The 18,147-nt window shown below is 42.7% G+C and overlaps 1 protein-coding gene across 1 annotated transcript in view; it reads left to right on the forward strand.

The window, feature by feature from the left end:
- si:cabz01090165.1 (uncharacterized protein LOC100333421 homolog) overlaps positions 1–18,147 on the forward strand; it is a 686,742-nt gene that overhangs the window by 225,935 nt on the left and 442,660 nt on the right. The window contains exon 3 of the mRNA XM_061719918.1: positions 17,589–17,717. The gene's annotated coding sequence lies outside the window, so the exon portion shown is untranslated. The remainder of the gene's footprint in view (positions 1–17,588; positions 17,718–18,147) is intronic.

An 18,147-nucleotide genomic window follows, 5' to 3' on the forward strand; every position in this document is an offset into this window, starting at 1 on the left:
TATGAGGGTAAATGTCGAAGCAAAACCTCATTTTTACTGTCCCCTCTCCGTGGAAACAGTCACCACTTCTTTTTTTTTTTTTTTTTTTTTTTTTACCTTGTCTGCACACATATTATTGATTGATACCATGACGGTAGAAACCAAAAGTGTATATATGTGCATTATTACTATATTTAATATATACATATATATACGCACACATATGCGTACACATACATAAATATACACATACAAACCCAGTGTTTTGTATGTGTACAGTCACCGCTTCTAAACAATGGCTGAAGCTCCAGCCGGCGGAGAGAGTTGTGGGCGTGGTTTCAGCAGCGGAGGACGGCCTATGGAAATCTGCTCCCGTCGTTACGTAACGACGGGAGCAGATTCAGAACGGCTCAAAAAAGTCACATGACACTGGGGGATTCTGCCGGGCGGGGGTACAGACCTTGCAGAAATTCATGGGATTTCATCTTTCCTGTGTTGGCAGGGTGAGGGGAGACCACTTTATATATATTAAAAGAAGAAAAAACGTGTTTTTCATAATAGGTCCCCTTTAAAGGAACCCTGCAGGTTTGGAGCACTTCCGGTTGTAGTGACCGGTTATGAAGCGTTTTTCTTTTGAAGATGGTTTCTTGTTTTATATCGTTTTGTGCTTTGCATCGTTTCTCTATTTGTAGCGCGTTTGATGATGCTGCATTTGTCTTTGTTTTTTGCAGCACGTTTTTTCATTTGCACCACGTTCCTCTTTTTGTACCTCGTTTTGAGTTTGTGAATTTGAATCGTTTCTGTACTTGAAGCCGTTTTCCTTAACTGACGCATAAGGCTGTTGCAGTGCGTTTGGCCGTTGCGGCCACCGTAGTTTTTCGACACTACCTTGTTCTCTATAGCTGATATAACATGAATTACTCCTATGTGGGATCAATAAAGTTCTATTTTTGCCATCTCAGAATATTAAATATATTATATTTGGTTCCTAACTGTTTCCCAAGTATATTAGTGTGTGTGTGAATGAATAAATGAGACGTAAAACGTACATTTCTTTGTAGAAAGGCGCTTCATGAAAATAAGTCCATTTACTTGTATTAGTTTACAGCGCAGTCTTGAACATCCAATATGGCGGCGGCGTTGACGTATCGCAGCAGCTCCATGGGGCAGATACGGATACATGTATATGGCTGTGACTCCGTTTGTAGCGAGTGACAGATACAGTCGCGCGTCTACACTGTCAGGGGTGTGACTTTGATTGACAGCTCGTGAATCAATCAGATTGGATGAAGAATGACAGAAAACACGCTGATTGGCCATGGAGGAGAGTCTTTGAGTAACCAATTAGAGACCAGCATGAAGTCACATGGAAGAAAAGTTGAAGAACATACAATACACACTCATTTGGCCGACGCCCCTCGCCATTGAAACTTATGTGTTTCAGTCTGCACAAAAAACAACTCTGAATAAACCCAGTATGGGATGAGAAGGCTTGAAAAAATAAAAGTCAGATACATTTTATGAGTGCACAGATGTGATAATTACTTTTTATTACGTCATTTATGTGTACTACTATGTCTATTTTTTTTTCCCCTATAATTTTAATGGAGGCGGCGCCCTAGCGCCCCCTATTGACAGGCTGCCACTGGTAGCTAGGCAAAAGTCAATAGGATAGGATCATTGAATGGAAAAACATTACTGCTGCACTGTCAGTCAATGAGTTCCTTATTTGTCTGAAGTTTGCCTAGCCATATTTAACAGAGTTACACACTTTCTTTTTTTTTTTTTTTCCCTTGTCTGCACACATATTAATGATTGATACCATGATGGTAGAAACCAAAAGTATATATATGTGCATTATTACTATATTTAATATATATACATATATATATACGCATACATATGCGTACACATACATAAATATACACACTTTCTTGATGTGCTTCCTGAAGTGTCGGGTCCAGGATAGGGCTGGGCGATTTTGGACAAAAATAAAATCTCGATTTTTTTCTCTGAAAACCCGATTTTCGATTTTGATTTCGATTTTTTTGGTAAAACTACAAAAGACAATGGAATAAATTGTTTCAAATATTTTATCTTTATTTTTAAAGAAAAATAGCAAACAAATTTCCCTATTGGGAATGAAGTGCAATTGAAAGATACTGTAAATCCTCCTTGAGTTTAGTAAAGTGACAACATTTACAATTTTCTTGACCAAACAAAGATGACTAGACGAGCTCTGTCTGTAATGCAGCCAGCTGCAAAAAAGGAAAATCAATTTTCCGATTTCCTTTTTTTAACATCGATTGTGATTCATAAATCCGATTTAGATTTAAAATCGATTAATCGCACAGCCCTAGTCCAGGATGACTCCCAGATATTTAAATTCAATGACCAACTCGTCAGTGACCAAATAAGACTTCCTCCATGCCCTCCAACTCATCGCTCGTTGCTCAGCCTGACCCATATTCCAGGCCGTCCCCTCACATCAGTATTCTTCCCAGAGCTCCCCTCCCTTCCTCCGGCTGACCCCCGCCCGTCTCCCCGCTCTCCCCCGATGACTTATAATAGATAAGTATGGATTTATCTTAAAGCTTTGCGCCGCCGTTCTTCCTGGAAAGTCATTTGGCTGGCGGTCTCTAAGTCACCGCTAAACTGTCACCCGGCAGCCGCCTCCATCGCCGTGTGGCCATTTATCTCCGCCTGGTTAGCGGTTCCCCTGGAAAGAAACAAACATGCACATGAACGCCGTAGTGAACACAGATTCACACATAATGGAAAGATGTTTTTATTTCTATAATTTCAGTCAAACAGAAAAAATCCTAATCAAAAGCCTGTTTGAGAACAAACTGCAAAAAGCAGTTACATTTTGATGAAAGAAGGTACAATAAATGTGTAATTTAAATGTGAATCAGTGCTTTTGGTTATTAATCATATCGTTTTTTCTTCTTTCTCATAAATCTATGCTTGCAAACCGAAGCGTCTGAATTTATGGATCAGATTCACATGAATCAATCAGCTGATCATAAATATCTGCACTGTTAACGACCGGTTCATCCAAGCCGAGTGTGTCGGAGCAGAGAAATATCTAAAAACCATGTTTCATCCTTACAGTATCTGCCCAGGGTTTAGTATCACAGCAAATCTGGTTATCGGTAAAACATAGCCGCTCTGGGAAGTAAACACAAAGCTCAGGGTTTCTGCCAGTCTGATATCCAGTTTATTAGATAATTATTAGAACTATTATTAGAAAGAGGTTCTGCAGGGCACCTAAATGGAGCTTGATTCGTTTGTGACTTAATCGTCACCTGCAGCCGACCAGAACTTCTCCAAAAAGCCAAGATTTGATCCTGAGGGTGAGGCACTAATCTTGTCCAGGATACAATACCAATATCCATTCGTCATCTTTTTAAGCTATTAGCAGTCTAAGAACATTTCTATTAGTTCCTTTTCATTATTTTCACTCAGCTGTTCGAAACTGTGAATAAAGAAGATAAACTTGGCTGTGCAACTGTGACCACGATAACCCACATATCTCCCATCTTAACTGATTATTGATCCCAGCGATGCATGTTGCAGTAAGTGAAGGTCATGTATTCCCTCCCAGTAGTTTTTGTAGCCTTCACCTCCGCGGCTGTGGTCTCGTAGCTCAGCTCCATCTGCGTCAGGGTTAGTTTGACTTCCCTCGTCTTCGTTGAAGGAGCCTGACGACCAGTACTGGAGTTGAGGGGGGATGAGGGGGGACGGCATCCCCCCTGAAATAAAAACGGTCAAAATCATCCCCCCTGTAAAACTGCCATCCCCCCTTTCCATCCCTTATGTCATTTCATCAATGAATGTGGTTTTACTGCTATTTCAACATTTAAAGTCATCACCAGAAAAATAACACCAGAAAAATAACTTATTTGACTATTTTCACCTGTTTCAAGTACATTTTCACTTGAAATAAGTAGAAAAATCTGCCAATAGGACAAGATTTATCTTCTCATTACAAGCAATAAAATCTTGTTCCACATGCAGATTTTTCTACTTATTTTAAGTGAAAATCTACTTGAAACAGGTGAAAATTGGCACAAATGATCTGTCCCCATATGATAAAATCCACCATCCCCCCTGATTTTTTTTTTTACAACTTGAGTACTGACTGTTACTATAGTGGAGGAAGGAGAGCTCAACCCCGCCCCCCAGAGAGACCAGAAGCCGACAAGGAAGAACCCCGAGCCCGGGCCACCAGCCGCCCCACGGAGGGCCAGAAGAGGGCGGGAGGAAACCCGAGGGAACTTTAGGCCGGTTACGCCATCAGTCGGCAGATTAACGCGGCCTCAGCGACGCACATGTCGAATCCATCCCGGATCAGAACTAAGCTGCACTCCCTGTAGAACCTCCGTTTTTAAAGATGAAGATCTGCTGATACAGAACGTACTGCTCTAAATCATCCCAGCGATCCCAACGCAGGCGTTTAGGTACGAGGTGCCGTGAGGGACATAATTAGGGCCCGAGCACTAGCAGTGCGAAGGCCCTATTGTATCTGTAGGAATTATTCTTCTTCGAAAGAAATGAGGGCCTTTTTGCCCCCTTAAACGTGCCCCAAACGTCACCAAATTTTACAAGCAAGCCAGGCCTGGCGAAACATTTGATATTTAATGGTTTGCATTAATGGGCTTGGCCTAATGGCTCAACAGCGCCCCCTAGAAAACTTTGTGCCTCAAGCCCCACAATACGGTTTGACATACATGCACGAAAATCGGTACACACCTGTATCATGTCTCAACTTAAAGAAAAGTCTCTTGGCGCCATGGCCGAAACTGAACAGGAAGTCGGCCATTTGGAATTAATCGTGTAATTTTGCCGCAATTTATGCCATTTCTTCGGCCGTTTCTTCGCCCGAACCGTAACGTGCACCCAGGTGTGTTATACATCAAAATGTGCGTCTCCATCCTGCGACGGTGCGCATTACTTTTCTCAGTCAAAAGCGTTACCGTGGCAACGATAGATGCCAAAAAGCGCGCCCCCCTTCATCTGATTGGTCCATATTTGATAGTTCCTACTTTCTGGCATATATTTTGAATGGTTTGATATAAAGACTTGTGGGTGGTGTCATCGGACTCGGTTTTGAGTCCTTGAACAAAATTGGTGCAAATTAGCCCCGCCCTTTCTTCTGATTGGTCGATATTTTCTGCAATAACTTTTGAATGGTTTGACATAGAGAGTCGAGGATGGTGTCATTCCTGATATGCTAATGATGATAAGTTGAGTTTTATGTGAACAGCAAAGTCACTTTTTATAGTATTATTGACCTAGGAATGTGGGGGGAACCCGGGGGGGGAATTAGCGTTCATAAACACATATGAAATCCGACTCTTTTACACACTATACTGAAAACCTCTCACACTCAGTGTATCCACTCACAGATACTACTGAAACGCTCTTACACAAACTAGTGAAATCTGCTCATATACTGTATACAGTTGAACATCTTTCCTTCATACACACACTGGTGAAAATCTTATCACAAACACAACTGAAAATTTCAGTTGAAACGGAAGTGGGTTGGTTAGCGCGATTTAAAAAAAAAAAAAAATTACCAGCAGTTATTTTCATTCGCGTTGTATGCATAAGAGCATTTCACCTGCGTGTATGAAAGATTTCACAAGTGAGTGTGAGAGGTTTTCAGTATAGTGTGTAAAAGAGTCGGATTTCATATGTGTTTATGAACGCTAATTCAGAATTATGTCCCTTAAACCGGGCATACACTGTGCGATTGTCGGCTCGTTTTGAGCCGATTTTCCAGTCGTGCGACTATTTTTTGGATCAGGCCGGATTTCGACCCAATCGTTGGTCGTGCCTCGTGCAGTATACGTGAGGTAACGACGAGAGAGTAACACCTCACGACGAGCTCCCGATCACAAATGTTTGAAATCCTGGTCACTCCTCGCGAAGGAATCACAGTTGAAGCAGCTACGACCCGATTGGACTCATCCTTTCAGAGAGAGCATGCACAATCTCTGATGACACGTCAAAAACTATTATTTGTAGTTTAAAGTGTTGCAAATTCACATTACAAATCATGTTTTAAAAGCAGAAAAAAAAAAACCCATTTCCCACGTCTGCCCAGCCAATTCCTTGTCCAATCACGACGTTGTCTAATCTTTTTTCATTTATCGCCACACAGAATGGCACAAATTGCCAAAGGCTGATTTATGGTTCCGCGTTACACCAACGCAGCGTACGGTGTAGGGTACGCGGCGACCCGCACTGTACGGTTACGCCGTCCATTTAACGCGGAACCATAATTCAGGCTTAAGGTCAAGTTTGTTTTTGCTGAGCATCTTCGGTGTCTCCCACTTCCGGGGTTCCTCCTCTTCTTTTTGACGTTGTAGTTCCAGTAACAGAAATCCGACGTGAGGATTATGATCGTATAGTGTGAGCAGACGGGTCGTATCAGAGCATCGGGACGTACAGTGTGAGACCAGAAATCGTGGGCTGCGAACTTTTGAACTCGGCGATCTAGTCGTGCAGTGTGAGATGGGGCAGTCTCAAATGATTTAAAATATCACACAGTGTATGCCCAGCTTTACGGCACCTCATATTTAGCATCATGCACATTCAGCTAACTGAGCGGGACAGACGCCGGAGAATGACCTTGTGTGTGTCACATTTTCTCTCCTCATTACTTCTTTGTGCTCACATTTCTTCTTGTCGTGTCCCTAAGTGGAGTAAATCAGCAGCTATGAGCCGCCTCCCATGTTCTGTCCACTGCAGACGCCGACCGTTAGAGAAAAACAGTAAACAGCTTTTTGATGTTCAGTAAGTGAAACATCCTGGGAGCCTGATCTGTTCGGGAGGAATCCCTGCGGATTAAAAAAGCCCAGGAGCTGCCTCACACGCCAGACAGCAAACACCATTTGAAAGAAAGGCTTTTCATTAGAAAATGTTTCCGCTAGAATCTTTTTGTAGTCATGGATCTAATGTTTTATTGATAAAGAAGTGATTACCTGTCTCCGAGTTGTCAGGTCGCGCCGATCCGAGGTTCATTAGTCGATTTAAACTGTACATTAATGGTTGTTTTTTTCCAATTACACCTGAAAGGAAATAGAGGAAACCCACTTCTTTGTCTGCATGCTGTCAAGTCGTTTGCTGTAATCAGAATTTAAAACAAGAACAGAAAAACAGTTAATCATTGTCAGTTAGAGGCATTTTGAAGGTTAGAGGAAAAGTGCTGCTGAGATAAGATAACAGAAGATCTTTTATTCATCCCACGGAGTGGATATACAGTATATAGACATAGTTTTTGGTCTACTGGTGTACTATTTTCACATTTAATTCATTACAACTTAATTACATCAGAGTTGGATCAAAACCAGTAAAAGCTCATTTAAAATGAGGTAAAATGATATTGTTAATTTTATTTTATTTTATTTAATTACCAGGTTTTCAATATTATATCTCATCAATCTGACATATTTGAGTAAAATATTAGTGAAGCAAAAGGATGAGAAGACATTATATGGATGGATCGATGATCAACTTGTGTATAAAATGCATAAATAACATATATAACCCAAATAAACACATGTACATATTTACACACAGTTTACTTGATGCTCATTGATACGTTTACACTTTTTTATTTATTTAAGAACCTTTCTAAAGCAGTACAAACTTTAATTACAGAGAGAAAGGGGCTATAATCTAAGGGGAGAACTACATTTTAGAAAAAAAAGTACGAACAACAATGTGCAGCATGTGCATATGGAACTGTGGAGTCACTGTGGAACAGTTTGGAGCAGGAAATGAAACAAAGTACTAACATAAATCTGTTTAAAAAGAAATACAAATTTTTTTTTATAAACAGGTATATGGAAGAGGAAATTTAAGTTAAGGAGTGTGAGAAACAAATAAAATAGGGAAAATGGTATATTATACTTTCTTAAGATATGTTTAAATATTTATGTAGTATATATTATCTGTTGAGAGGGATAGTTAAAATTATGTAATATATGTTATATATTTATTGGGTATGTAGCACATATATATTTATAGGGATATTTATGTAGTTTATATAGTGTATATTTATATAGATGTATATAATAGTTGTAATTTCTAGATATTGATATAATATTTATTTAATGTTTATATTGCCTATATACTTATATGGATAATTATGTAATAATAGGCATCTTTACGTAGTGTTTATATAGATTATATTTATATGGATATTGTGTAGATATAATAATAGCAATAATGTAAATCCATAGTTATAAAGGGGTAGGAACTAGGAAAAAGTGTACACTTCTTCCTACTCCTTTTTTTCGAACATATGTGAATATGAAGATGTAAATGTTTATCTTTTTATTATTATTTTTACTTCCATTTTATATAGATGTTCGAAATAAAAAATTCATTCATTAAAAAAAAATAAAAATTCATTAATTGTCGTCCCATTATTTCACTTCCAGAACTGAAACGTCTTCATTTCACTTCAGTTCTTATTTAAAAAAAAAACATTTTAAAAAGAAACACTATATCTCAAATGAAAATAACTGCTCTTAATTTGACCAATTACTGAAAATACAAACTGGAAGGCTCTTCGTACGCCGGCTCCTTTGCTCCAACGGTCTCTTTGTTCTCCGTAAACATCCATGAGATGTGACGTCTATTACATCAATTTTATTTATACTATTTATACTATTTATACTTGCAGCGAGATGATGACAGAAAACTGCAGCTTTTGCTTCGATTGGCAGCAGCAGTTTTGGATTTCTGCTGAAGTGGAGAGTGGAGTTCTTTCGTTTTTAACAGCATGAATGTTTGTTAGTTAGTTAGTTAGTTAGTTAGTTAGTTAGTTAGTTAGTTAGTTAGAATTTCTTTTTGCATCTGTGGCAGTCAGAATACATGGTCAAAAACAAAAAAACCAGAATAATATACAAGACAGTTCGACATAGAAGGATTAAGTGCAGTATAGTACAACACTATACAATAACATAACTTAACACAATGATCCTAAAGTGCTTCACACCAAACCTAGTGGATTATGAAATTGATAATGCATCTTTAATTTATTTAGCAGAGCTGTACTAGAGGGTATAACAGATCTTTGGGCCGGGAGACAAACTGACTTGTTGTCGGCCTACAATCTTGCTAGACATGTTGACAATCTTACTGAGTTTGTTCTTATTATCTATCGACAGTGAAAAGAACCGAGCCATTAAACAAAAAGTGAGAATACTCTCTATGAATGAACGGTAAAAAAGAATCAAATAATAAAAAACCTCCCCCACTATAGATACACTTCAGGTGGAGCTTTGATAGGATTATTACACACACACACACACACACACACACACACACACACACACACACACACACACATACCCACACACATACATACACATAGCCACATAGACATATACACACACACACTCACGCACACATATACACATATATATATATATATATATATATATATATATATATATATATATATATATATATATATATATATATATATATATATATATATATATATATATATATATATATTCATACATACACACACACACATACAGCCACTCAGTCATATACATATACACACACACATAGCCACACACACACACACACACACACACACACACACACACACATAATCATATACATACACACACACACACACACATAGCCACACAGACATAAACATACACGCACACACACACATAGACATACACACTGGCTTGTTCACCTGCATGTTTGCTCTGTAGTTTTTGGGGTTAGTTAGCGGTAGCGGTAGCTTAGCTCAGACTGTGATTGGATCTCGAGATTTGGATCGATTGCTGCTCGTGTTTTGGTCGGCTCCGTGTCGGTTTTGTGTTTCGTTTATGGTTTTTGTTGAAGATTTCCAGTGCTTGGAAATATGGTCCAAAAGTGAAAAGTGAAAAGTGGTCCAACTAGAATATGGTGTAAAAGTTAATTTATTTCAATAATTCAACTTAAAAGTTGAAACTAATACATGTGTATTACATAGTCTCATTACAGGCAAAGCAAGATATGTTAAGCCTTTATTTGTTATAATTTTGATGATTGAATTGTTTATTGATTTCATAAAATATTCTAATTTTTGGAGATTTTTTATTTGGGGTTTTCATAAACTGTGAGCCATAATCACCAAAATTATAACAAATAAAGGCTTGAAATATCTCACTTTTCAGGCAGTGGGAAATAATATATTTGTTTCACCTTAAGTTGAATTTACTACGAATTAAGTTTTGCAATATATTCAAATGTTCCGACCTTCACCTGTATATTATGACGTCAGTAAATAAGAGCATAATAAACGTCCGTATTGGTTCAATACGGAACGCAACTTTTAATTTCCAATTAAGGAACAATTCTGTATTTCAAGGGACGGGTGGCAAGCCTAGGTGTGAGGCCCCCGATGGCTCCCTGGTGGTAGATTAATCCCGGTCATTACGTAAGAGCCTTAGCGCTCCTCGATGGCGTGAAGCCTGTGGTGTTTCCCCTCGTGATTAAACCCCCCGCCGGTCGGACCTCGAGGGTCCAGATCATCTCCAGAACCGAGTCAGACGGTGGCTTATCGCCTCTCCCGTAGCCATCCCGCCGTACCGCCCGTGCTAATCTCTTAGCCTGCAGCATTAGCGCATGCTAAGGCTAATCCCTTTCTGTGTAGCGGCGGGCTGTGCTAACGCTAATCCGCGTGTTGTGTGCTTGTGCTGATTCTCATCCAGCTGTCAGTCAGAAGTGCTTTCGCGCCGAGCTCCGGCTCTCCTCCAACACTTCACTTCTGCATCGTTCAGCTCTCTCCGTTCTCTCCGTTCTCTCCCCGTCCGTCCCCGGCATCTCCACCCCCGCCTCTTCAAACTCCCATCACATCCTGTATCCTAAAAACTGCAGTCGAGAGCATCTGCTCCCATTTTTTATGAGTTTCTGAAGACATTTCACTTTTCATCCTTTTCTTTTTTTGTTAATACTTAGGATTTTTGTGAAAGTCATCGTAGCTCTTAGATGGAGGGTGTCAGATGTTGTAGTTAAAGGGGACCTATTATGGCATTTAATGTATATTTTAAACAGGCCTTGAATGTCTTAAAAACAATCTAAAGCTTGTTTTTTCTACATAAATCAGAAATTCAGCCTGTGGGCCATGTCTCTAGTTTTACCGCTTCTAAACTCATTTTCTGTGCTGGATTCTGAGGGGCGGGGAGGCTATGATAATGAGGCTGTGTGCTGATTGGCTGCTTGAATGACGTGTAGCAGGGGAGGAGACAAAGCCTCTCCAGCCAGAAGAGCCGGCTGCGTACACAAAGCGTGTCCCATGCGAGGGAGCTTCGGCGACAAAATAAATTCCATTGCTTTATTTTTTTTGTATTGGACTGTCCTAACTGGCCACGAGTTTAACGGTTTCAGTGTGGACAGAGAGTGTCCGATGTCACGCAGCTCGATGCGATAGTCGGACGCTCTCATTCAGTAAACGGATCTTAAGCATGATTTACGGTTCTGCGTTAAATCGACGCGTACCCTACGCTGTTGGCTCTGCGTTGGTGTAACGCGGAACCATAAATCAGCCTTTAGTTCCCTGAAGAGGGATCCGGGTCACCTCGTCTTCACACTAAAGATTTCATTGAATTATAAACAGGTACACCACAGTTATTTACTCAGATTCCTCATTTTATTTCACATGTTACAAGACAAATGAATCATGTTAACTGAAAATAAATCACAACACTAAATTTTCACAAATGGCAAGTTTATTGTTAAAAAAATAAAAGAACATAAGTTGTATATAAATAACAAAATAACATGTATGCACTATTGCTGGCTCAAGGAAGGACCGTGCGTCTTCTGAAGGTGTCTGAACAGCTTCAGGTGCTTGGAAGATCTGAAACCATAAACAGAGGAAAAATGTATTACTAATAGAGCTCCGGTGTTACCTAACGAGTGAGTGGCTCCGTTAGGGAACACTGGAGCCAACGAGTGGCCCCGGTGCTCCGGAGCTGAGCTAAATACTTAGCCCATGCAAAGATCATACTTATAGACAAATATAAATAACATTAAAAAAATAACGTCACTTACCGCTGACTCGTGTGCAGTTGTCGGGTCCGTACTGTTGGTAATGATCCTTTTATGAGGGTAAGTGTCGATGCAAAAACTGTCCCTCGCTGTGGAAACAGTCACCGCTTCTGAACAATGGAGGAAGCTGCAGCTGAGCCGGCGGAGTTGGTTGTGGGCGTGGTTTTAGCAGCGGAGGCCGACCTATGGAAATCTTCAGATTCTGAACGGCTCGTAGAAGTCACATGACACTGGAAGATTCAGCCGGGCGGGGTGAACAGACCCTGCACAATTTGGTGGCATTTCATCTTTTCTGTGTTGGCAGGGTGAGGGGAGACCACTTTATATATGTTAAAACAAGAAAAAACGTGTTTTTCATAATAGGTCCCCTTTAATGCATCATAGCCCCATCTGGCTCAAAGGAACATGGAAATACGGCAAACCTGAGGTTGTATTTGTCACACCAGTCGGACCTCCCCTGAGTGGAGCCCGGCCAACATTACCAGACTTGTCATGTCCTGCGGTGACCTGGGAGACGCGTCGTCCAGCACCACGGTGCCGCTCACTGATGTCTTCTTCATCGTTTTTGGACGGCGATGGATCTCGGTGTCACACCTTCCCCAGAAGTGAGATCCCAAACCTCCGGGGTTCCAACAGCTTGCTGGTTCGGCCAATCCTGTCAGCATTTGTTGATTTTTTTTGACGAGACCCTAGAGCAGGGGTCGCCAACTATATTTGTCAGAGGGCCAGAATTTTACCGGACAGTCACCTTGGGGGTCGGACCCTCAAATAAAAATTAAATAAAAATCAATTTTTTTGCATAACATTTTTATTTGATGTTTATTGTTTATATTTTTTTCCATTTCATTACAAAACTGAAGGCATTTTTAGCCTTAATGAGTCAGTCTCCTATCACCTAGACCACAGTCATCCACCAGGAGTGATAGAGATATTTTGCCTCAAGCACTTGAAAAACAAACACCACGGAAGTGATAGGAAAAGGCCTCTTAACCCTTGTGCTGTCTTCAGGTCAAGGAAGGAGGAAGGGAATAAGGGAGTAAGAAAGGAAAGAAGGAAGGAAGAAAGGAAAGAAGGAAGGAAGAAAGAAAAGAAAGAAGGAAGAAAGAAAAGAAGGAAGGGAGAAAAGAAGGAAGGAAGAAAGAAGGAAGAAAAGAAGGAAGGAAGAAAGAAAAGAAGGAAGAAGGGAGAAAAGAAGGAAGGAAGGAAGGAAGGAAGGAAGGAAGGAAGGAAGGAAGGAAGGAAGGAAGGAAGGAAGGAAGGAAGGAAGGGGAAAAGAAGGAAGGAAGGAAAAAAGGAAGGAAGGAAGGAGGGAGGGAGGGAGGAAGGAAAAAGAAGGAAGGAAGGAAAAAAGAAGGAAAGAATGAGGAAAGGAAGGAAGGAAGGAAGGAAGGAAGGAAGGAAGGAAGGAAGGAAGGAAGGAAGGAGGGAGGGAAGGAGGGAGGAAGGAAGAAGAAGGAAGGAAGGAAAAAAGAAGGAAGGAATGATGAAAGGAAGGAAGGAAGGAAGGAAGGAAGGAAGGAAGGAAGGAAGGAAGGAAGGAAGGGAGGAAAGGAGGGAAGGAGGGAGGAAGGAAGGAAAAAAGAAGGAAGGAAGGAAGGAAGGAAGGAAGGAAGGAAGGAAGGAAGGAAGGAAGGAAGGAAGGGAAGGAAGGAAGGAAGGAAGGAAAGAAAGAAAGAAAGAAAGAAAGAAAGAAAGAAAGAAAGAAAGAAAGAAAGAAAGAAAGAAAGAAAGAAAGAAAGAAGAGAAAGAAAGGAAGGAAGGAAGGAAGGAAGGAAGAGGAAGGAAGGAAGGAAGGGAAAAAGAAGGAAGGAAAAAAGGAAGGAAGGAGGGAGGGAGGAAGGAAAAAGAAGGAAGGAAGGAAAAAAGAAGGAAGGAATGAGGAAAGGAAGGAAGTAAGGAAGGAAAGAAGGAAAGGAAGGAAGGAAGGAAGGAGGGAAGGAGGGAGGAAGGAAAAAGAAGGAAGGAAGGAAAAAAGAAGGAAGGAATGAGGAAAGGAAGGAAGGAAGGAAGGAAGGAAGGAAGGAAGGAAGGAAGGAAGGAAGGAAGGAAGGAAGGAAGGAAGGAAGGAAGGAAGGAAGGAAGGAAGGAAGGAAGGAAAGAAAGAAAGAAAGAAGAAAGAAAGAAAGAAAGAAAGAAAGAAAGAAAGAAAGAAAGAAAGAAAGAAAGAAAGAAAGAAAGAAAGAAAGAAAGGAAGGAAGGAAGGAAGGAAGGAAGGAAGGAAGGAAGGAAGGAGGGGGAGGAAAAAGAAGGAAGGAATGAGAAAGGAAGGAGGAAGGAAGGAAGGAAGGAAGGAAGGAAGGAAGGAAGGAAGGAAGGAAGGAAGGAAGGAAGGAAGGAAGGAAGGAAGGAAGGAAGGGAAAAACATGACACTATTTGTGTCATGTTGTGTCACATGCGTCGGGGATTACTGATAGTTAAGAGTCTCGGTTGTTGCTGTTTTCAGCATCTTTAATAGCGTGGACCACAAAATATTTTCTCTTTGATCCTCATTATTATGGAATCCAGTCGCGGGCCGGATTGGACAGTTCGGCTGGCCTGGATCCGGCCCTGCGGGCCGCCAGTTGATGATCAATGCCGGTAGAACATGACGGCTGATTCCAGACGGAGAACGTAACGTCCACATCTTCTGCCGAGTCCAGCGCAGGTGTGACTCACAAAGTCTGAAGCTGGAGTCGGTCCGTTTACGTCCGTTTCTCGTACCTGAAACAGCTGGAGGGTTTTCCTCCCCAGTGGTCCGACGCACCAAGACTTCTCTTTCTTCCTCCCACTCCGCTAGTCTCTCCGCTCCAGGTCACTCTTTGCTTATTTTGTTTCTCTGTCATTTGCATATTCCTCAAAATGTTGGCGTGGATCGCTGTTTCCCGCCTGATGCACATCCTCACGGGGGATCTTTCAGAGGTCATTCTGGGACGTAATCTTCTCATTTATTCTCCCTGCCGTACCTGTTTTCCTTCAACCTTCCACAACCTCTCTCAGCAGCGTTTCCCAGCATGCCTTGGGAGAACCGTCTGTAGGTTTCAGAGCGTGGGTGGGGTGAAGGTGGAGGAAAATATTAGCTTTTTCTTCTGTCTGGGAAAAAGTGAGATTTGTGTGTTTTTGCTTCAGGTTTCATTTGCAGACAAATCAGAAAATCAAACTCATTTTCTTTTGATCAAACAGACATTTAATTGGAGAAATGTTCAAATACTGATTTAATTTAATTTTACCTGCAGCTGCAGATGTTCAGTGTCTTAATAAACCCGATTAGCTTATTTGAAGTATTCATCAATGTAGCATTTCTCCACCTCCAGTATCCATGACAACGTAGTAGTATTACTATTATTATTGTTTTTACGTAGCTTCTTCTAAACCATAAACGTCAAACATGGGTTTTTCTACCCACCATCAACAAAATATTTTCTTATGTTTTTAATCTTTGTTTAAATAATTTGGTCATAAGTGATTTCAGCAGGTTCTGTGGTTTTCTTTTGTATTTTCACCGTTTATACACCAAATTTACCGGACCTGTTTTCCTTTTTAACTCTCATGAAAATAGAAAAGCACATTAGAAAACAAGACATACTACCCTAGATGCTGATACATCAGATTAAATAAGGAATTTCTGAGTTTTTAAACCTACAGTACATCTTCAAAAGTTGACAGTGGTCCTCCAGGACAGCGGTCCTCCAGGACAGCGGTCCTCCAGGACAGCGGTCCTCCAGGATAGCGGTCCTCCAGGACAGCGGTCCTCCAGGATAGCGGTCCTCCAGGACAGCGGTCCTCCAGGATAGCGGTCCTCCAGGATAGCGGTCCTCCAGGACAGTGGTCCTCCAGGATAGTGGTCCTCCAGGATAGTGGTCCTCCAGGACAGCGGTCCTCTAGGACAGTGGTCCTCCAGGACAGCGGTCCTCCAGGATAGCGGTCCTCCAGGACAGTGGTCCTCCAGGATAGTGGTCCTCCAGGACAGCGGTCCTCTAGGACAGCGTTCCTCCAGGACAGTGGTCCTCCAGGACAGCGGTCCTCCAGGACAGCGGTCCTCCAGGACAGCGGTCCTCCAGGATAGCGGTCCTCCAGGACAGTGGTCCTCCAGGATAGCGGTCCTCCAGGACAGTGGTCCTCCAGGATAGTGGTCCTCCAGGACAGCGGTCCTCTAGGACAGTGGTCCTCCAGGACAGCGGTCCTCCAGGATAGCGGTCCTCCAGGACAGTGGTCCTCCAGGATAGTGGTCCTCCAGGACAGTGGTCCTCCAGGACAGCGGTCCTCTAGGATAGTGGTCCTCCAGGACAGCGGTCCTCCAGGATAGCGGTCCTCCAGGACAGCGGTCCTCTAGGATAGTGGTCCTCCAGGACAGCGGTCCTCCAGGACAGCGGTCCTCCAGGACAGCGGTCCTCCAGGACAGCGGTCCTCCAGGATAGCGGTCCTCCAGGACAGTGGTCCTCCAGGATAGCGGTCCTCCAGGACAGTGGTCCTCCAGGATAGTGGTCCTCCAGGACAGCGGTCCTCTAGGACAGTGGTCCTCCAGGACAGCGGTCCTCCAGGATAGCGGTCCTCCAGGACAGTGGTCCTCCAGGATAGTGGTCCTCCAGGACAGTGGTCCTCCAGGACAGCGGTCCTCTAGGATAGTGGTCCTCCAGGACAGCGGTCCTCCAGGATAGCGGTCCTCCAGGACAGCGGTCCTCCAGGACAGCGGTCCTCCAGGACAGCGGTCCTCCAGGACAGCGGTCCTCCAGGACAGCGGTCCTCCAGGACAGTGGTCCTCCAGGACAGTGGTTTTCCAGGACAGCGGTCCTCTAGCGGTCCTCCAGCAGTCCTCCAGGACAGCAGTCCTCCAGGACAGCGGTCCTCCAGGACAGCGGTCCTCCAGGACAGCGGTCCTCCAGGACAGCGGTCCTCCAGGACAGCGGTCCTCCAGGATAGCGGTCCTCCAGGACAGCGGTCCTCCAGGACAGCGGTCCTCCAGGACAGCGGTCCTCCAGGACAGCGGTCCTCCAGGACAGCGGTCCTCCAGGACAGCGGTCCTCCAGGACAGTGGTTTTCCAGGACAGCGGTCCTCTAGCGGTCCTCCAGCAGTCCTCCAGGACAGCGGTCCTCCAGGACAGCAGTCCTCCAGGACAGCGGTCCTCCAGGACACGGGTCCTTCAATGCTTTCGTTTCATTCGTATTTCATGTTGTGTGTTTTTCTTTTTTTAAGAAACCCGGTCGACGGCTTGAAAATCAGAAAAATTGCCAAACGAGCAGCTGCTTTCACATATTCTGTATGTCTAGCTGAGGGACTTTAATGAAATTTAAACAGGCAGAGCCACCCTGGGGGGAGGGCAAGAAAAGGCAGGAGAGAAAGGAGAAATGGATGGAGAGAATTGGAAGGGAGGGGAGGCGGATGACATGAGGGACAGAAGAAAGCAGGAAAGAATTGTAAGGAATACTAATGAATTCATGATGCAACATGTTGACATTTTTCTCTTTCTCCTTCCCATCCCTGCGTTCCTTCCTTCTATTCCCGACACCTCCCTCTTCTCCTCCTCTTCTCGTCTTTCTCTACTCTCCTGCAGGTGGGAGGGTGCCCTTGTTAGCTTGTCATCCCGTTGTAACCCTGAAGCCAGTGATGTGACTGGAATCTCAAGTTGTCATTAAAACATCTGACTCCACCTGCAGACTTCCTGCCTCCCCCAGAAACCCAGGTAGGTCGGAGCTAATGGAACATTTCATGCATTAATTCTATGCATGGTTTGATTTCACCGCCTGTGTGCAGGAAATACAAATGATGACTTAGAGGGCTGGAAAGAACCTGATGAATATGAAATGTCTGATTGATTTCTGGTAGGTTCAGTCCTCCTGTGACTGGCAGGAAACCATGCAGACTTCCATCTGGTAATATGTTGTGAAGGTCACACTCACTGTGCTAGCTCACATGTGGGATGTGGGCTAACGGGTCAGCTGTCTTTTAGTATGTGGATTGTGAAGGTGTCCTCTTAAGGATATATGCATAGCTTTAAAGACAATAAATATCACCAAGCTGTGGTGTACCTTAGTATATTGTATAAAAATGAAACCAAAAACAACAAAACATTTGGACAGAATATCCTAAACTGGTAGCTGACTGTCTCTTGA

This window comes from Cololabis saira, chromosome 4 (assembly GCF_033807715.1).
Source record: "Cololabis saira isolate AMF1-May2022 chromosome 4, fColSai1.1, whole genome shotgun sequence".
In the NCBI taxonomy this organism is placed as follows: Eukaryota; Metazoa; Chordata; class Actinopteri; order Beloniformes; family Belonidae; genus Cololabis; species Cololabis saira.